Here is a 22,749-nt window from a genome sequence, read left to right on the forward strand (position 1 = left end):
TATAGCAACAATTTTGGCATCTGATTCATAGCCTCCTTCTACCCTATTAACGTTTCCTCTACTTAAAAGAATTGTTTTCTGGGGTGCCCTACTATTTTCCCATTGCTGGGTTTTTTCGGCGATTTCATTAAAAAATTCCATCGCCGCATCAACAGTTTGGTTTTCAAATCCACCAGTGCATAGAGACTCAACCATGGTCGTTGTGGAATAATCTAAACCCTCATAAAGGATCTGAACTAGCCTAACCTTTTCTAAACCATGATGAGGACACTGGGATAATAAATCATTGAACCTTTCCAAATACCTATATAAAGATTCTCCCTCTTGTTGTGAAAATGTGCATATTTGCGTCCTAATAGACGATGTTTTGTGCCTAGGGAAAAACTTATTGAAAAAGGCAGATGTAAGTTGTTCATATGTCTCAATTGACTCGGAGTCCAAACTATACAGCCACGACTTGGCCTTATCTTTCAGGGAAAATGGGAATAACCTAAGTTTCAAAGCATCATCATCTAAGCCTCTAATTCTTAGAGTACTACAAATTTCCTCAAAATCCCTAACATGGTAATAAGGGTTTTCATTTTCTTTCCCTAAAAAGATTGGGAGCATCTGTAAGGTCCCAGGTTTCAGTTCATAGGGTGCCTCCGTTTCAGCTAACTTAATACACGAAGGACGGGTAGTCCTAGTTGGATTCAACAAAGATTTCAAAGTTGCCATTTCTGGCGCTATCGGAGCAACAAGGATTCTCTCCTCAGTCAAAGAACGTTCAAAAACAGACTCTTCAAAAACCGGACTTTCTAGATTAAGGTAATCGAGACGCTTTGAACTACCAGGTTTCCCTTTAACAAATCTACCTAGTGCGTCTCTTTTACGTTCAGGCATACAATAGAATTTTCTAAATTGGAAGGGTAAGCAAACACAGATCAAGGCCGACTCAACCAAATCAAACCTATTAATTTCTAGCAAACAAAAAGCATAATGGCTCCACTTAGATTGTTTCTAGACCAACTTCTAATCCTTCGAACGGGAATTCGTTACAATTTAAGCAAACCCCTTTGGAATCAATCCGAGTTAACGTAAGTTGAATAGAGGCGAGGGAAGCTCGGTGGAGCTTTGATACCCAAGGCCTCACCGGTATTACAAGGCGGCGCAGTCACGCATTCAACTTACAGAAACCGTCAAGAACTTCGAAGTATGCTTAAAAGAGTAACCAATATTTTTCGAATGACTTTCCTGTTAAGCTCGTTACCCTATCGGTCTCTTTCTAGTCAAAATTTTAGGCTTAGGTTCGCGTAGGTTACGTGTTCCTAAAGCGGGCAAGAAGAGAACGGTGATGAAATCCGAACCCTTATCTTGTATGGCCAGGCCTTGCCCTTTACTAGAAAAATAAATGTCTGTATTCAGTCCTCGACATATATGCATACGAAAGAGTCCAGTAACTCACTAACAGGGGATTCGTGAGTATTTAGAATCTTACCTCCCGTTCCAGACAGGGGATGAGTCGGTTGTAGTCGACTCGGGACACTGATTCCGATGTCTAGTGTACGAACCCAAGGTGCAGATACAATATCATAATTGTCCTCCTTCTCTGCAAACAGTTTATTTTTAAAGTACCCTTCCGTAGGGTAGTAAAAAAAATAATGTCCCAAAGTCCAAAATTCCAAAAAAATAAAGAAAAATTACAAAAAAATAATAAACCCTAATACAGTTTTTTTTTTTTAAATAAACAAACCCTAAACTAAAATTGTCTAAAATAAAATTGTCTTCTTTTATGTTCTTTTTGCTTTAATCTTTAGCTCCGAGTCTTTATGAAATCACCAAACCACTTGGCTCAATTTTCTTTATGATCCAGAACCTGTAGACACAAGATAAATACCCAAAAACATAAAAAAGGACAAAAATAATAATAATAAAATAAATAAATCTAAAACCCTAAAAACAAGTCCGCGCCGGCGGCGCCAAAAATTGATGTGATTTGTAGATAGTGGTAAAAGTGGTTCGATTCTCAGACTTGTGAAGGATATTAATTAGACTTAAATTCTAATATTAAAATAGAAAACTCACTAAAAATTATACCAAACTCAATCAAAGATGATATCAATACTAAAAGAAACATTGAGGCTAAGACTCCACTATTTTCCAAGTTCAAAGTGATTAAACCAATATTTATATTTATGCAATTTTCTTGTTTAATTTGATTCTAAAATATTGCAACAAGTAGATTTTCAAAAGTAATAATTATAAATACCAAGTATGAAGCATCAAAATTATTAAAACTAAGCATACTCCATCAAAATAGATCACAATCACTCAAATAAAAATCATATTCAACAATAGTTCAAGGCAAATAATCACATAATTATTGCAAATAAAAAGATAAAATAGAATATACCACTTTTTGTTGGAAAAACAGCTTCCTCTATCGCCTCAGCAATGGGGTTTAGCTCCTCTTAATCATGATCTCAAAATATGTGTTTGTTGCTCAAAAGATGATTAAAAGAGTGAAAAGTAATAACACAAACTGTTTGCAACAGTGTATTGGTGTTGCAAAACAGCTGTTACAATGAAACTGTTACAGAAAAACTGTTGCTTTGTCGCTGAATTTAAGACCCTAGAATACGACTGCCCTGCACAGCTTAATGTTCTTCAGCTGTTAAACAACGACACTGTTCTGTGACTATTTCCCGTGCGTCAATGTTCTTCGCGTTCTTCTTCTTCAGTAGCAGCAGCAGCAGAAACAGAGTTTGGTAAAGCTCTGATTTCTTCTTCTCTGGCTCTCCTTAGGTTCCCAAACTCTCGACACCTCTTCTATATGACCCAAGACATCTATTTATATCAAAAATACCGATTAAATCTCTCCCAAATCTTCCAAAATCTCTTTCCTTCCTTCACGGCCAAGTTACGGCAATTTCTTGTTTTAGAATTTCTACGCGTTTCTGAGCTTTCCTTTTTATTCTAAACTCTTCCTTAGATAGATACAAATCTTTGGGAAGGTTTACATCGCTTTAATCTCTCTAAAATTCCCTAAAACAGGTCACACACGTGACTTTCCATATTTTCTGTTGTGAGAAAAATCCGTCGATTGAGCCCAGTCTAATTGATTTAAACACCCATATCATATTCCTAGACCCATAAGGAGTCTATCCTATGAAAATCAGAGGTTTAATCGACCTCAAACTCCTCCAAATCACGATTGCCAAAACTGTTCTTCACTGCACTATTTTCCCGCCAAAACCTGGTTTTTGAAATGTTGAAGATGGTTGCCCCTTATCCAGAGTAGGGGTGCGACTAGCAACTGCCTGGAAATGGGATGCCCCTTAGTAATTAGGTTACCCCTTATCCAAAGTGAGAGTCCGAATAGCAAATGTCCTCCGGGTGGTTTCCGACAACTTTTCGAGCCAATTTTTTCCAAAAATGTTTATTGGCCAAAAATACCTACAAATAAGTAAAACACCATAATAAGTACAAAAATGATCCCTAACAATATATATAATCGAGACAAATCGGACACAAGAATGTGTCTATCACAAAACTATCAATACATATAGATTACAAAATAAATAAATAAATGAAGCTTCTCATCCACATGCTTGATCTCCTTGGCATCTTCAACACGACTCTAAATCTTCGTCACTTCCGAGTACTCCAATGATCCCAAAGGTTGTAAGTTTAGCATCATCGTTGTTGAGGATCCGTATCTTATTAAAATGAGAAAACAAATGCTCTCAATCATTGTTATACAGTGCCATAGTATTATTACACAGTATCAAAGTTCAATTGTATCATAACTTTGACAACAATACTATGGTGATATGTATCACTTCCCCTTAGTCAATACTTTATCTCAACATGAAAACCACTCCCGCTTACATAATGATCCGTAAACCATATGTATTTGTAGTATGAACTACACATAATTAATTCTCCCCCTTTTTGTCAATTTGGCAAAGGTATGAAAATTAGTGGGATCCTAATGAAATTTCCACGGATATACTTCATGACCAAAGGTGTATTAACATACCAACAAATTTAGATGTAATCATATAGCCAAAGCTAAATGCATTTATCAAAGAGTTTATAAAGATACAAGATAACCCCTAAAATATTCCACAGCCGCACTCCCCACAAAGATTTGGCAATTAAGCACAAGTTCAAAAAGAACTCTCCCCCATAAAATGTCATTCCCAAAGGAACAACAAAGGCGACCATGCTTTTACAAGAAAAGAAGGATTTCAACCCACACAATGAAACAAACAGAATCGCATCTATCTAGAAACAAAAGTAAAAAAATGAACCACTACTAATGTAAATCCAAACTCAATTGCCCAAAAGATCGAGATTCTATCATGGGAAAGAATTATGAAGGACTAATGAATTACGACAACACCAATAGATTGCCGCAAGTTTTGAAAAGTGGCAGTGTCTAATGGTTTGGTGAGAATATCAGCCAATTGTTGTTCAGAACGCACAAATTCCATATTTATGATACCATTCTCATAAAAATCTCGAATAAAGTGGTACCTTATGTCAATGTGTGGTGTGAAGATTAGATGCACACAAAACGCTTGCAAGTATACAAGGTCAAGATTTATAATATAATGATGAGTAGGGGTTTGTCCACAGGGAGAGGAGCATATAAGAAGTTTTCCTAGCTAAGGTGTGTAATGAGCTAAGGGCAGGCAAGGTTTCAGGCAGAAAAATAAGAACACAAGGTAAAGCAATAGAGAAGCAGGCTAAGAACCAAAGCAGGGTAAAGCAATACAGAAGCAGTTAAGAAAGGCAACAAACAACCAAGGCTTGGCAGCCAAGGGCAAGAGGCAGGATTGTGCACTGACTTCAGTGCACAGTAGCTACAAGATGCAGGGAAATAAAAAGCAAGAAAAGTAACAGGTGATACAAGCATACAGGACTGAAATTAAAAGTGACTGAAAGAGTAGTGGTGGTAAGCCAAGGCATATGATCCACCTTGTATCCTAATCAAGTGACATGGTCTAGGTTAAGTTCATTCCTAAGCATACAACTAGAAATGGAAGAACACCAACTTGCTCACAAGTCTACCCCTAGCATTGGCTGTCTTTTGACAGTACAGCCAATCACAGGCTCTATGAACATTGACATCTCTCATTTGCACAATCAAAGCATAGCAACAGGAAGTAACTATCCTAGCTCATTCACACTTGACAGTGCACAAGGCTTCACTGAGCCTTGGCCTGAGGCTGATTAGCTCATGCTAACCATGAAGTGGCAACATACATACACTAACATAGATAATTCATACATAACTAGCAACATATCAGATAACTCAACACATAAGCAACTTGCAACTGTTAACTGAGAAAAACACTGAAATTTGAAGTTCATAAAATTTTAGCAAATTCTCTACTGGCTAGTCCAGAGAGGTCTATAGTGTCTTCCTAATGCTTCCCCCAACACCAATTTATACTCATTACACAAAATTAGCTTTTCCCCCAATTTTCCCCAAAGTCAGTAAAATTAGGTTTTGCCAATTACCTACTGTTGATGAAATTCTCGCTCCATCTCGTCGACCCATCCTTCTATTTCTCTTCCTGAGTCATCTCCCGCTCCAATTGCTGCTCTAACATCAACTTATATCTTCAATTTCTCACCTAGGGTTTCAGTCGGCAGAGATGAGAAATTGAGGAGATTAGTTGATGTAAAACGTGATAGTGATGATGGGTATAGGTAGAGTGATTTGGGGAGAAAATAGTGGAGTGATTTGGGGTGAGGTGGTGGTGATGGAGACGGACATGGTGGTGGTACGGGGCATGGCGGTTCTGCAGAGGGGGTGATGGAGGAGATGGTTCGAAGGAGAAAGGGAAGGGTGCGTTTGTTTGAGGTGTAGGTGCTCGGTCGCTAGGGTGTGAGGCGAGTGTATCGAGTTTGATGATATGCGACGCTGAGCCGTGGGATAGGGAGATGAAAGATCAATCGGACGGTGAGATGAAGTGAAGCTTGTAGCGACCGCTGGATTATATAATACAACAAAATCAACGACGCCAGATGGAGTTAGGTGTTGTAGTGTAAGGCGGAGATATCAAACGTTGATGAACAGCAAGGGAGCGACCGTTGGATTCAACAACCATCTAATCTGAAGGCTTGGAATTTCAGCGCTGTGGTGCTTGGCAGAGACTTCAGATTTTGATGCTCTATGAAGGAGCGACCATCGGATGCTTCTGGGAACTGATCTGACGGCTGAGAACGGAGGCGCTTTTGTGTGTAGAAAATGAGGTTGTGCGCACCATTCTTCGCGGCTTCCTTGCGTAATTTCTCCCGGCTTTTCACTACTTTTCTGCTCTTTTCGCTCCGCGACTCATCCGAACTTTATTTATTACCTAAAAATGCAAAATTAATTAATAAAAATATTTATTCTTGAAAACAATGAAAATACAGAATATGGGGTAAAATGTAGAATTAATGCATAAAAGATGAGTTAAATTGCCAACAAAAAGGGATAAATATATACAATATTTGGCACTCATCAAATACCCCCAAACCTGAATTTTATTTGTCCTCAAGTAAAACAAAACTAAGGAAATCCTAACTATACCACTGTCGCTGGTCTCTCGAATGCATTTAGCGTATGCACTAAGCCTTTTAAACCACTAAGTGTCCCTAGTGGACGAGTTGAAGTCTCGTGAAGGTTTGCTTAGAACGTACCTACAAAGTTCTAGGTCAAAATATAAGCTCAGATTCCATCAAACGTGACATGTGCAAAACAGTTTAAGCTCACAGCAAAATGGAGATGTCAATCTAGCTATCGAAGGCACAATCCTAGCACTGATAACAAATAAAGACATGTGATAAGAGTGTAAAGTGTATCTACACATGTGTAAAGAAAGATCTGAAGTCATGACTACTAATCACCAAGAGATAGTTTCTCAGGCTAAGAACTGAGGTCGAAATCTAGCTAGCTGTCCGGACTTTACGAGAATTGTGAATGAGTTGGAGGTATTTCACAATTGCTCGCGTTGTACATCAATGGCATACACCCTCCTTGCTTACAACACAAAAACACAAAAGATGACTATTTACATGACTCTTATTTACATTGACAATTCTCTTTTTATTTTTATTTTTTTGGAACAAGAGAGGATGGAATTGAACAATACTTGATTTTTTTGGTATTTTTCTGATATTTTTTTTTTTTTTTTTTGAATATATACATCGTTTTTTTTTTTTTTTTTTTTTTTTTTTTTTTTTTTTTTTTTTTTTTTTTTGACAAGCAACTACTTTTGATACATAACAAAAAGAAACAAAAGATTACATGACACTTTGCAAGAGGTAGCCCTTTTGATGCACCCAGTTAAATTCGATGGTTGTCTTTCTTAATGTAACCTCCATCTTCTATCCCAACCAACCAAAGAACAAGCTAGTCCAGTTTCGTTCAGTATTCTAAAGTGATTGGCAATCGTAACTTCCTATCCAACACCTTGAAGATCGAGGCCAAACATGTATTGGTAGATCGTGCGCGTGCAAATTTCTTATCACTATGTGAATTGTGCTAGAATCAGGGTGCCTAAATATCTAGACTAAGACTCCTAATAAAAATACATATTTGCACAAGAGTCAACATTTCAAGGTAAATGAGCTCCATTTTTATGATTTTTTTCAATTTTTTAATTTTTTTTTTGAATTTTGATTTTTTAATTTTTTTGGAATTTTTCAATTTTTTCAAAAAGATGGAGTTTTGTTTTCAATTATAGCAAATTATCATGGCATCTACTCTATACCCCCAAACCTAAACTAAACATTGTCCTCAATGTTTCAAAATATGGAAAGAATTATAAAACAATATATGAAGAGGAACATGCTGAGTAGAGTAAAAGGAGAGAGAATACCCGATTTCGGCGAAAGCAGAATTAAAACTCCGTTATTCAAGGCAAAAAAAAATCCAACATATTAGCAGTCACAATGGATGAGCACAAAATATATACAAAAGGAAATTTTACTAACACATTATCTACAAGAAAATTTTGGTTTTTTTAATGGGATTGGACTTTTTGGGAAATTTTGGTTTTGTTGGGAAAAAGACAAATTTTGGTTTTGATGGGAAACATTTGGAAAACTGTTTGGTTATTTAGGGAAAGAGTGGACCAGTTTAGTCCACATAGACTGGGTCCTCCAGGTCGGTTGTTTCAATGTCGGGTGGAAATGGCTCAAGGAATGGCTTTAATCTCTGCCCGTTGACTTTGAAAACGTTCTTGTTGGAGACATCCTCCAGGTCTACAGCTCCATGAGGATAAACTGTGCGTACTAGGTACGGACCCTTCCATCTGGAACGCAGTTTTCCTGGAAAAAGATGTAATCGGGAGTCATACAGCAAGACTTTCTGACCAGGAGTGAAGGATTTGCGTAGAATACGCTTGTCATGAAATATCTTCATCTTTTGCTTGTACATCTTGGCACTGTCATAAGCCTCATTTCTCAATTCTTCCAACTCGTTGAGTTGAAGTTTCCGTTGAATTCCAGCTTCGTCCAGAGAGAAGTTCAGCTCTTTGATTGCCCAGTAGGCACGATGTTCTAATTCCACAGGTAGATGGCACGGCTTTCCATACACTAGACGATAGGGGGACATGCCAATTGGTGTCTTATAAGCTGTTCTGTAGGCCCATAAAGCATCATTCAATCTCAATGACCAATCTTTCCTGGACGGGTTGACCGTCTTCTCCAGAATGTGCTTAATTTCCCTATTAGACACTTCCACTTGTCCACTAGTCTGAGGGTGGTACGGAGTAGCAACCTTGTGAGTTATGCCATACTTGCGTACTAAAGACTCAAAGTACTTGTTACGAAAATGTGAACCGCCGTCACTGATGATAGCTCTAGGGGTACCAAAACGTGAAAATGTTCTCCTTTAGAAATGAAAGTACCACCTTGTGGTCATTTGTTCTGGTTGCTATGGCTTCTACCCACTTAGAAACGTAATCAACTGCGACTAGGATGTACAACTTGCTGTCAGATATGGGAAATGGACCCATGAAGTCTATCCCCCAAACATCAAAAATCTCCACAATCAAAATGGGGTTCAATGGCATCATGTTTCTCCTCGAAATGCTTCCTAGCTTTTGACAGCGTTCACAAGCAACACAATAATCATGGCAATCCTTGAACAATGATGGCCAATAGAATCCACATGCAAGATCTTTGCAGCGGTTTCTTGGCATGAAATGGCCTCCACATGCTTGGTCATGACAGAAAGATATCACATCTTTCTGTTCAGTGTTGGGGAACATCTCCTAATGATTTGGTCTGGACAGTACTTAAACAAATATGGGTCATCCCAAAGGAAATGTTTGACTTCAGCCAGGAATTTAGAGCGGTCTTGTCTTGACCAACGTGAGGGCATCCTACCTGTAGCGAGGTAGTTAACAATATCAGCAAACCAAGGAAGGTCTGAGATAGACATCAGCTGTTCATCTGGGAATGATTCTCTAATCAGCTCAGATTCATCAATAGACTCTAAAGTTAATCTAGACAATGATCAGCAACCACATTCTCACAACCTTTCTTATCACGGATTTCGAGATCGAATTCCTGTAATAAGAGTATCCATCGAATAAGGCGGCTTTAGCATCCTTCTTGGAAAGAAGAATACTTCACAGCCGCATGGTCTGTGTATATGATGATCTTAGACCCTATCAGATAAGATCTAAACTTGTCTAATGCGAAAACGACGGCAAGCAATTCCTTCTCGGTAGTGATAATTGAGTTGGGCATCATTAAGGGTTTTGCTAGCATAGTATATCACATATGGTAGTTTATCAACTCGCGTCCTAAAACAGCACCAACAGCATAATCAGAGGCATCACACATAAGTCGAACGGAAGCTTCCAATCGGGTGGTCGGACTATAGGAGCGGTGGTGAGAAGGGTTTTAATTCCTCCCATGCCTTCACACAAGCAGCATTGAAATTGAAGGCAAACATCTTTGGAGAGAAGACTGCACAGAGGTCTGGAGATTTTGCTGAAATCTTTGATGATAATCGCCGGGAAAAACCAGCATGACCTAGAAATGATCTGATCTCCTTCACAGAGAGGTTGGTGGTAGATGTTGGATGAGGTCAACTTTAGCTTTATCCACTTCAATTCCTTTTTTGAGATGATGTGTCCCTAGAACTATTCTGAATTCACCATAAAATGGCATTTTTCCCAATTTAGAACAAGGTTTTTTTTTACATCTGGATATCACGAGGGCAAGATGCTTCAAACATTCGTCAACGAGGAACCAAAAACAGAGAATCATCCATAAAGATCTCGAGAAAACTATCTCATGTCAGAAAAATGTCATCATGCAACGCTGAAAAGTAGCAGGTGCATAACCAACCCGAAGGGCATACGTCTATAAGCAAACGTCCCAAATGGACACGTGAATGTAGTTTTTTCCTGATCTTCCGGAGCAATGTGAATTTGGTTATAACCGAAAAGCCATCTAGAAAACAGTAGTGACTGTGTCCAGACACACGTTCTAGCATTTGGTCAATGAAAGGGAGCGGGAAGTGATCCTTCCTTGTTACTTGTTCAACTTCCTGTAGTCGATGCATACTCGCCATCCTGTGGTTGTACGAGTAGGGACTAATTCATTCTTGTCGTTCTGAACAACAGTAATGCCTGACTTCTTAGGCACAACTTGAATGGGACTAACCCATTTGCTATCGGGAATTGGGTATATGATACCCGCATCAAGTAGTTTCAGGATCTCTCCTTTGACTACATCTCTCATGTTAGGATTAAGTCTCCTTTGCATTTCCCTAGATGGTTTGGCATTCTCTTCAAGGTTAATGTGGTGCATGCAAATGGTGGGACTAATTCCTTTGAGATCTGAGATGGTCCATCCTAAGGCCTCTTTGTGTTCCTTAAGTACTTCTAAAAGCTTACTTTCCTGTTCCGTGTCTAAACATGAAGAAATAATGACAGGTAAAGTATCAGAAGAACCTAGGAATGCGTACTTCAACGTACTAGGCAATGGTTTCAATTCAAGCTTGGGTGGCTCAACAATGGATGGAATAAGCTTGGAATCAGAGAATAGGGGTTGTTCCACTTCATATTTCCTTTCAGTGACGTCCATTTGAGGTACAGATTCGAGCAGAGATAGGACGTCACTACAGTATGCATCATCATAGAAATCAGGGTTAAGTTCTCCATACATGCTTGAAAGGGGTCGACGGATAGAATGTTAGTCAACGAATCTTGCATCAATCCTTCAATCATATTAACTTCATGCACATCATCATCATCAAGATTCACAGGTTGTTGACTAATATCGAACACATTCAATTCTACCGTCATGTTACCAAAAGACAGTTTAACACTCCATTCCGACAGTTGATGATCGCGTTGGACGTAGCCAAGAAAGGACGTCCTAAGATGACAGGAATGTGACAGTCTGGGTTTTGTACAGGTTGAGTGTCTAAGACAATGAAGTCTACGGGAAAATAGAATTTGTCACCTGATCAAAACATCTTCCACCACTCCACGAGGAATCTTGACAGATCGGTCTGCCAGCTGTAGAGTGATAGATGTTGGTTTCAACTCCCCAAGACCTAACTGCTCATAAACAGAATATGGCAGTAGGTTAACACTTGCACCTAGGTCTAATAACGCTTTATTGACCGTGTGTTCTCCTATAGTGCAAGAAATTGTTGGACATCCTGGATCCCTAAACTTGGGTGGAGTTTTGTTCAGAATGATGGAACTCACTTGCTCAGCCAAGAAAGCACGTTTTGCACATTGAGCTTGCCTTTTGAATGCACAAGTCTTTGAGGAATTTGGCGTAAGCAGGGATTTGCTTGATTGCTTCAAGAAAAGGAATGTTGATGTTGACTCTCTTGAACAGATCTAACATCTCATTGTAATGGGTACTTTTCTGTTGATAGATCAATCTTTGAGGAAATGGGGCAACGGAAGATGAGTTGGCAAAGGGACATTCACAGCAGTAGAATTGTCAGATTTTCAACTTGCTCAGATTCTTTGGTTTTCTGGGGTTGTGGAGACAGTGTGGAATTTGTATCAGAATTCATTAGGTTCGCCCACGTTGTTCTCGATGACTTTACCACTTCGGAGGGTGGTAATGGCATGGATTTGATCGGGTGAGTTTCATGCAGGATGTTGCCTGTTTGAAATATCCTCTTTGGATTTTGTTGGGGTTGGCTCGGAAGTTTACCCTTTTCTCTCTCACATATTTGATCCATCTTTTGATCTAGATTTTTCTGACTTTGCATCAAACTCTGGAACATTTCCTCTAAGGTGGACAATCTCTTGTCGGTATTGTGTTGAGGATATGATTGTTGTTGAGAGTTTGATTGTTGTTGAGGGTTTCTCGGGTGTTGATAACCTTGATTGTTCTGATATCCCTGATTGTTTTGATAGCTCTGATTGGGTTGAGATGGTCCTCCTTGAGTGGGTCCTTTTGACCATGAAAAGTTAGGGTGGTTTCTCCATCCTGGATTGTAGGTCTGTGAATAAGGGTTATGCTCTGGTTTCTGAAACATGGCATGTGCCTGTTCAAGCCTAGACTCCTGGACTGCAAGCAAATCTGGACAATTTTGGAATTGATGGTTGGGGTCGTTACAAGCAGCACAAACAGATGAAGCGACATGTTCTCGGAGAGTAGTGGTGGAAGGTTTTGAATTTTTATGTAGTTCTAACTCTTCTAATCTCCTAACTATTGATGCCATGTTTGCTCTACCCTCAAAATCCGCTTCAATCCTAAAAGCCTTTGCTTCGGATGTAGTCTTTCTGGTTTCACGGATGGATTCCCACTGTTGCGTCTTTTCAGCTACTTCAATCAAGAAGTCCCAAGACGCGTCAGCAGTTTTATCTACGAATAGACCATTACACATCGACTCAACCGTTGTTCGGGTGGACACATCTAGACCTTCATACAAAATTTGCACAAGTCTCCATTTTTCAAAACCATGATGGGGACATTGGAGCAATAATTCATTGAATCTCTCCAGGTATCTAGCTAAGGTCTCACCTTCTAATTGCACAAAGCTATTCAGACTTTGACGAATTGTCGCAGTCTTGTGGTTCGGGAAAAACTTTTTGAAAAACTCCTTTGTGAGGTCATCCCATGTCATGATGGATTGAGGCTGTAAAGCATAGAGCCAGGCCTTTGCCTTATCTTTCAGGGAAAAGGAAAAAGCCTTAACTTCAGGGTTTCGTCGGTCATTTGAGTGAAACGCAGAGTTCCACAAATTTCCTCGAATTCTCTCACGTGGTGGTACGGGTTTTCATTCTCAACACCTCTAAAAATAGGAAGCATCTGTATTGTGCTAGATTTCAGCTCATAATGGCCATTAGCCTCGGGCAGCAAAATACAGAAGGTTGACTGGCTCTAGTTGGGTACATATAATCCTTGAGGGTACGTGGTTCTCCCATTGTTTCTGGTTGATCTGGACTGTCTCCCTCAGAACTTAGAATTTCGATAGGTTCGTCTGGGTTAATTCTAACAAGTCTGTTTGTCTGGTCTCTGTAGGTCACAATCATGTCCTAGTAGGTACCTTAACTAACATGTTGGTCAGACAGAGCAATCGGAAACAATTTGGCCCACAGGGTTATGAAGATTTGGTTTTGAATGGGTTTTGGTTTAAAGAAGGGTTTTGTTTTTGGTTTAAAAATTTTGGTTTGTTTTTGAAAATTTTTGAACTAAACCTAGCATAAATTATCACAACTCATAAAAGAAAATAAAAACAATAATAATAATTAAACAAACCCATAAAAGAAAAAAGAAAAAAAAAGAAAAATAAAGAAAAAAAAAAAAATTATTACAATCCCAAATATAAAAAAAAAAAAGAAAAAGAAAATAAAAATTATTACAATCCCAAAATAAATAATTAAATAAATTATTACAAGCCCAAATTTGAATTTAAATGAGGCCCAAGTGGGTTAACTCATGGGTTAGGCTTACTTGTTTTTTGGAGGGAAGCCCAAAAATAGGCTTTTGGTCCCCTTTTAGTTGCACAGCCCAGTTGGGCTTTAGGATCGTCCTAAGCAGCTCACGTCCAAGCCCAGCAGCAGCAAGTGTAGCAGAGCCCAGCAGAAGCAGCAACGGAGCCCAGCTGAAATTGCAAGCCCAAGAGAAGAAGTTGCACAAGCCCAGCAGAAGTTGAGGTTACTGAGCCCAGCTCAGTTGGTACAAGCCCAGCGCAGAGATTGTTGCACAAGCCCAGCGCAGAGATTGTTGCACAAGCCCAGCAGCAGAGGTTGGCAGCAGGCCTGGCAGCAGTTGGCAGCAGGCCTGGCAGCAGTTGGCAGCAAGCTTGGCAAGTGCAACAGCTTGGCAGCAACAGCACCAGCAGATCAGCAGCAGCAGTTGGCAGCAGTTGCAAGTTGGCAGCACCTGCAGCAGCAGAAAGTTGGCAACAGCAGACTTGGCAGCAGCAGCTCTACACCAGCAGCAGCAGCAGCAGCAGCTGCAGCAGCTTCACAGCAGAGTCACCAACACTTGCACACCAACAGCAGACCTTGAAAACTTCACAGATAAGGCAGCCAGCTCCCCGGCAGCGGCGCCAAAGACTTGTTGTGATTTTGAGATGCACACAAAACGCTTGCAAGTATACAAGGTCAAGATTTATAATATAATGATGAGTAGGGGTTTGTCCACAGGGAGAGGAGCATATAAGAAGTTTTCCTAGCTAAGGTGTGTAATGAGCTAAGGGCAGGCAAGGTTTCAGGCAGAAAAATAAGAACACAAGGTAAAGCAATAGAGAAGCAGGCTAAGAACCAAAGCAGGGTAAAGCAATACAGAAGCAGTTAAGAAAGGCAACAAACAACCAAGGCTTGGCAGCCAAGGGCAAGAGGCAGGATTGTGCACTGACTTCAGTGCACAGTAGCTACAAGATGCAGGGAAATAAAAAGCAAGAAAAGTAACAGGTGATACAAGCATACAGGACTGAAATTAAAAGTGACTGAAAGAGTAGTGGTGGTAAGCCAAGGCATATGATCCACCTTGTATCCTAATCAAGTGACATGGTCTAGGTTAAGTTCATTCCTAAGCATACAACTAGAAATGGAAGAACACCAACTTGCTCACAAGTCTACCCCTAGCATTGGCTGTCTTTTGACAGTACAGCCAATCACAGGCTCTATGAACATTGACATCTCTCATTTGCACAATCAAAGCATAGCAACAGGAAGTAACTATCCTAGCTCATTCACACTTGACAGTGCACAAGGCTTCACTGAGCCTTGGCCTGAGGCTGATTAGCTCATGCTAACCATGAAGTGGCAACATACATACACTAACATAGATAATTCATACATAACTAGCAACATATCAGATAACTCAACACATAAGCAACTTGCAACTGTTAACTGAGAAAAACACTGAAATTTGAAGTTCATAAAATTTTAGCAAATTCTCTACTGGCTAGTCCAGAGAGGTCTATAGTGTCTTCCTAATGCTTCCCCCAACACCAATTTATACTCATTACACAAAATTAGCTTTTCCCCCAATTTTCCCCAAAGTCAGTAAAATTAGGTTTTGCCAATTACCTACTGTTGATGAAATTCTCGCTCCATCTCGTCGACCCATCCTTCTATTTCTCTTCCTGAGTCATCTCCCGCTCCAATTGCTGCTCTAACATCAACTTATATCTTCAATTTCTCACCTAGGGTTTCAGTCGGCAGAGATGAGAAATTGAGGAGATTAGTTGATGTAAAACGTGATAGTGATGATGGGTATAGGTAGAGTGATTTGGGGAGAAAATAGTGGAGTGATTTGGGGTGAGGTGGTGGTGATGGAGACGGACATGGTGGTGGTACGGGGCATGGCGGTTCTGCAGAGGGGGTGATGGAGGAGATGGTTCGAAGGAGAAAGGGAAGGGTGTGTTTGTTTGAGGTGTAGGTGCTCGGTCGCTAGGGTGTGAGGCGAGTGTATCGAGTTTGATGATATGCGACGCTGAGCCGTGGGATAGGGAGATGAAAGATCAATCGGACGGTGAGATGAAGTGAAGCTTGTAGCGACCGCTGGATTATATAATACAACAAAATCAACGACGCCAGATGGAGTTAGGTGTTGTAGTGTAAGGCGGAGATATCAAACGTTGATGAACAGCAAGGGAGCGACCGTTGGATTCAACAACCATCTAATCTGAAGGCTTGGAATTTCAGCGCTGTGGTGCTTGGCAGAGACTTCAGATTTTGATGCTCTATGAAGGAGCGACCATCGGATGCTTCTGGGAACTGATCTGACGGCTGAGAACGGAGGCGCTTTTGTGTGTAGAAAATGAGGTTGTGCGCACCATTCTTCGCGGCTTCCTTGCGTAATTTCTCCCGGCTTTTCACTACTTTTCTGCTCTTTTCGCTCCGCGACTCATCCGAACTTTATTTATTACCTAAAAATGCAAAATTAATTAATAAAAATATTTATTCTTGAAAACAATGAAAATACAGAATATGGGGTAAAATGTAGAATTAATGCATAAAAGATGAGTTAAATTGCCAACAAAAAGGGATAAATATATACAATATTTGGCACTCATCAATGTGCTTGGTTCTTGAATGCTCAACAGGATTCTCAGTTATGCGAATCGCACTGGAGTTATCACAAAAGATCTTCATTATTCCTGAGTCAATTCCATAGTCAGCAAGCATTTGTTTCATCCATAGAATCTAAGTGCAACATGAACCTGTAGCAATATACTCTGCTTCACATGTTGAGAGAGATTGTGAATATTGTTTCTTGCTATGCCAAGCAACAAGATTCATTCCTACATAGTATAAACCCCATGATGTACTTTTTCTATCTTCCACGCATCCAGCCCAATCAACATCTGAATAGGCAGTAAGATCAGTGTTAGTATCCAAATTGTAAGAAAGACCATATCAGGCAGTGATTAATGTAGAGTATGATCCTCTTTGCAGCTACAAGATGAGACTCTTTCGGATTTGCCTGGAACCTAGCAAATCAGCCAAAAATAAATGCAATATGAGGCCTTGTGGCTGTGAGATATAGAAGACTTCCAATGATAGATCGATAGAGTTTTTGATCCATATTTATACCTTTCTCATCTCGATTAAGTTTACCCGTGGTTGGCATATGAGCCATTTTTGGAGTTAACTTATCAAGGTCGAATCTTGAAACAAGATTTTTGGCATATTTTTCTTGAGAAAAATAAATTCCATCCTTGTGTTGTTGAATTTGTAAACCCAAAAAGAATTTTAATTCACCAACATTGCTCATTTCAAACTCCTTACCAAGAGAGACTTGAAAATATTTTGCAAGTTTCTCAGATGTTAATCCGTAGATGATATCATCTACATAAAATTAAGCAATCACAACATATTTTCCACTCCACTTGGTAAACAAGGTTTTATCAGCTCCGCCTCTCGAAAAACCTTTTCTAAGAAGAGAAGTAGTTAGTTTTTCGAACCAGGCTCGAGGTGTTTGTTTTAATCCATACAATGCCTTATTGAGTTTAAGGACATGATCAGGAAAATTAGGGTTTTCGAATCACTTAGGTTGAGCGACATATACCTCTTCCTTTAAATTCCCATTTAGGAAAGCGAATTTTATGTCCATTTGAAACAACTTAACCTTAAGAAAACAAGAATGAGCTAATAACAACCGAGTGGACTCGAGGCGTTCCACAGGAGCAAAGGTTTCATCAAAATTGATTCCTTCAATCTGTGAATATCCTTGAGCGACAAGTCTAGCTTTGTTTCGAACAATGGTGCCAAACTCATCAGACTTGTTCTTGAATATCCATTTGGTTCCAACAATATTGATATTGGGTGGACAAGGTACGAGTTCCCGCACGTCTTTTCTTTGAAATTGATTTAACTCTTAATGCATAACATTCACCCAATGGGGATCTCTAAGAGCTTCATAAATATTTCTAGGGTCTACTTGCGACAGATAACAACCAAAATTGCAAATATTTCGAAGTTGACCTCTCGTCTTAGAAGTAGATTCCCTTCCCCCAATGATATTGTTGGTATCATGATTCCTTTGAACCCAAAGATGTCGTGGAGGGACACGTTCTTGTTCAACATGAATATCTTGGCTAGAGATTTTCTCCTCATCACTAGAAACTTCCGGATCAGCAACCGTTGGAACAACTTCTACTGATTCTGACGTTTCTTTGACTTTCTCAATTGTCTCGATAGGAGGCAATTCAGCAGGAGAGTCATTATAATGAAAATTACTTAAATCATCAATAATAACATTTGAAGATTCCATTATGACTTGGGTTATGAGATTAAAAACTCAAAAACCACGTCTGTCAGATGCATATCCAAGAAAAATACCGTCATTGCTTTTTGAATCAAATTTCCCTTTTTGTTCACGGTCCTTTAGAATGTAGCACTTGCTGTCGAACACTCTAAGATAGTGTAAGTTGGGTTTCTTACGTACCACAACTTATAAGGAGTGTTTAAGGTCTTTGACCGTAGATAAACACGATTGATCAAGTAGCAAGCCGTAAAGACCGCCTCACCCCAAAACCTTAACGGTAAGTTTTTTTTATGGAGCATTACCCTTGCCATTTACTGAATGTTTTTATTCTTCCTTTCTGCAACTCCGTTTTCTTGTGGATTAATAGGTGGTGAGTATTGTTGAATAATTCCCAGAGAATCACAATATTCAAATACTTTGGTGTCTTTGAATTCAGTGCCACAGTCGCTTCTAATTTTCTTTAGTTTGCGACCTTGTTCATTCTGGATTCTGTTCACAATAATCTTGAATTCACTTATAGTTTCATTCTTGTGAGAAAGAAAAACCACCCAAGTGAATCTGGTGTAATCATCCACCATAACCAAAGCATATTTCTTCCCAGCCACAGTAAACTGTTGAATTGGGCCGAAGAGATCCATATGAATTAAACCAACTGGAGGTTTGGTGAGAATATCTCAAGATGATTTGTGTGGAACTTTCGTTTTGTTTACGCTTTTGACAAGCACCACATACACCTTCAACCTTGCCATTTATTTTGGGAACGCCTCTAACAAGTTCTTTGTTAATGATCTTAGTTAGGAGATGATAATTGATGTGACCAAAATGCTCATGCCAAAGATGTGTAGATTCCACCTTAGTCAAATTGCAACAATTGTTGAACGGAGTATCAAAAAGATAGCAGTTATTTTTTCTACATGAACCTTTAAACACCACTTTTCTAGATGTATCGATAATGTCACATCCATTGGCATTGAAGACAACCTTATGGCCTTTGTCGCAAATTTGGCTAATAGAAAGGAGATTAGCAGTCATACCTTTAACGAATATGACATCATGTATTTCAGGAACACCGGGTAATTTGATCGTCCCCTTCATACTTATGTAGCAGCAACTTCCATCCCCAAATGTTACCGGTCCACCATCAAAGTCGCTTATGTTGATAAACCACGAGAGGTCTCCTGTCATGTTCCTGCTACATCCGCTATCAAGGAACCATTGAAAGGGTGATGTTGAATTTAGAGAAAAATCTCTCATGCTAGTACTACCAAACACGTTAGGCTTTCCTATAGATTGTCTTTTAAGAGAGGACACAACTTGTAAAGCTTTCTTATGAAGATCACTCGCAACTTTTAATGTTGAAAGTGATTACAAGAACTACAAATCAAACAAGTACCAACATCATTAATCTTGTTCGAAGAATTCTGAGCACGAACAGGTTTCACAAAGCCTAGGCCTTGTTTATCGTCTGACTTACGGCAATTCTTTAACAAAGAATTAGAGGAGTGAATCGAACTCAGTGAAGATGATTTTACCGATTTCAAATCCTTAAGTTTTGCAATTTTTGCAACAAGATCAGAGTTGATCTGGATTTGCTCATCTAACTTCTTTTGGAGATTATCCACCTCTTCAGAGCATTCTTGAACCTCAGATTTTTTGATTCGACAATCTCAATCAAGACCTTCAATATTATTCTTATCAAGTGATGTTTCTTAATACAAAATTAAATTGAGGAGGTTATTTAAATAAGGATTCTCAACCTTAGCAATGGTTGGAAGAACATGCTTGATATTGAGTTTATCCTTTTCTGGTGAAGCGTTTTTTGAGACGATATTGTCCATTATCATATCACTACAAACACAGACTTATAAGGTCTTTAATATGTTTGCCTGCTCTGACACCAATTGAAAATGCTGGGGTCTGACAACCACACCAACAATTCGTTTGGAAATCTGAGAGGACTTACTCCAATATACTTTCTAGAGAATCAACTAGACAGTCAGACTCAATCTAGAGTAAAGTATATCAAAGAATTTAATATCTTTAAATCTTAATTCAATCTGCAATCAGCAAATAGAATTCTGCGAGCCCGATTGAATAAGAGGAGTAACTTGAACGGAACCAAAGACCAATGTTCAAGTGTCAATCAATGTAAATCAAAAACAAAAGGTTGGATATTCTAATTGATTAATATTAATGCACAACCTGTGATATTTCAATTATATAACACAATATAAAGCGGAAAAAATAACACAGACACCAGAGTTTTTTTTAACAAGGAAACCGCAAATGCAGAAAAACCCCGGGACCTAGTCCAGTTTGAACACCTCACTGTATTAAGCCGCTACAGACACTAGCCTACTACCAATTAACTTCGGACTGTACTGTAGTGGAACCCTAATCAATGTCACACTGATTCAAGGTACAGTTGACCTCCTTACGTCTCTGATCCCAGGAAGGTACTACGCACTTGATTACCTTAGCTGATCTCACCCATAACCAAGAGTTGCTACGACCCAAAGTCGAAGACTTGATAAACAAATCTATCTCACACAGAAAAGTCTATAGGATTGAATAAATCTGTATCCCACAGAAATACCCAAGAGTTTTTGTCCGTCTTTTGATAAATCAGGGTGAACAGGAACCAATTGATAAACTAGACTTATATTCCCGAAGAAAAACCTAGTATTATCAATGACCTCACAATAATCTTAATCGACTAGCGAAACAAGATATTATGGAATCACAAATGATGAGACGAAGATGTTTGTGACTACTTTTCTATCTTGCCTATCGGAGAAATAAATCTCAAGCCAATTTTACCATTGTACTCGTACAATAGAAACAGCAAGATCAGATCACACAACTACAAGAGAAGTAGTATTGGTCTGGATTCACAATCCCAACGAAGTCTCCAAGTCGTTAACCTACAGGGTCTCGAGAAGAAACCTAAGGTTAAAGGAGAATCGACTCTAGCAATACAACTAGTATCACACAAGAGGTGTGGGGATTAGGTTTCCCAGTTGTTAGAGTTCTCCTTTATATAGTTTTCAAATCAGAGTTGGCAATCCAAGTTACCTTGGTAACAAAGCATTCAGTAATCACCGTTAGATGTAAAACCTGATTCAACCAAGCTAATATATTTCAACCGTTATATGGAACTTAGCTTGTTACACACAAATGAAATGTACCCTCATTTAGGTTTAGGTAACCGTAACCAAACGTGTACACTCATGTTGGCTCAACAATGGTCAACAGAAGTTAGCCATATGGTTACTCTCATATTAACCTTAGTCATCTTAACTATAACTAGTTCAAATGATTCAAATGAAACTAGTTAAAGAGTTGTTCAATAGCATAGAAGACACAATTGAAACCAAATCGGTTTGATTCACTTGAATCAATCATGAACATTATAGCCACGGTTTGCAAAGATTGCATTCCTTCAAATTTAAATGTTTAAGTTCATGAACAGATCGATTTGACGAAATAACCAGTTTAAGTATGCGTACGGGTATGCGTACTTAAGCAACCAGATTTGAGTTTGTTAAGTTTCCAAACTCAGCAAAAATTCTCGGTTCGAAAACTTCCGCTAGTATGCGTACGGCTATGCATACTTAAGGTGACTAGTTTAGGAGTTTGTAATTCCCAAACTCAGCAGATATTTTCGGTTCTAAAACTCCCTCCAGTATGCGTACGGGTATGCATACTTAAGATGACTAGTTTAGGAGTTTGTAATTCCTAAACACAACAGATATTTTCGGGTCGAAAACTTCTACTAGTATGCGTACGGGTACGCATAATTATGTTGTCTCCTTCACCAATTTTGTATACACACATATGCATACACTTGGTTCCCGGTTTATGGATTTATATACTAATGTGTGAACACACTATATATGCTTATATCCAAAGATGGTTATATCATCGACTCTTAATTTCAATCATTGAAACTTTCTTAGAAGACGTTATATAGTTGTTGTTCACAAACTATTTTTTGTCAAAGAAATTTTCAATTTATTGAAATCATCATAATGAAACATTCCAAGGCTATACCAAATGATTATATCACACAAACCACATTAGATATAACTCAGCAATTTTCATATGATCTTATTCGTACTTTCTTCACGAATGTAAGATGAACATAGCTAAAGCGAAAGCTTCCCAACACATATTTAGAGAAATATATAAGCGAGATAACCTCATCTCGAAATCTCAAATGTGTATAATAGAAAACTATAAAGAACACGACTTATGTCTCAATATAGAAGATAGAGCAGAAATAGACTTTCCAAGTGATAGATGAGTTTAAGTCTCCACATACCTTTTGTTGATGAAGTTCCACAAGCTCCCCTTAGTATTTCTTCATCTTCAAATGATGAACACCGAGAGATCTAAGCTCAACTACACTATCAATGTCCTAGTCCGAGACATCTATAAATATGATAGAAATCAAGACTTATAGTTTTGATCACTAACATTGACAAACATGCTTGAGATAGCAACGTATGCGAGTTCGACCGAGCAATGCTCTAACAATTAGATCTATCC

At 38.9% G+C, this 22,749-nt stretch overlaps 1 pseudogene; it reads left to right on the forward strand.

Moving 5' to 3' along the window:
• Nucleotides 1-253: 253 nt before the first annotated feature.
• Nucleotides 254-353, forward strand: LOC113354686 (annotated as a pseudogene).
• The last annotated feature ends 22,396 nt before the right edge of the window (nucleotides 354-22,749 follow it).

Source organism: Papaver somniferum, chromosome 2 (assembly GCF_003573695.1).
Source record: "Papaver somniferum cultivar HN1 chromosome 2, ASM357369v1, whole genome shotgun sequence".
Classification (NCBI taxonomy): Eukaryota; Viridiplantae; Streptophyta; class Magnoliopsida; order Ranunculales; family Papaveraceae; genus Papaver; species Papaver somniferum.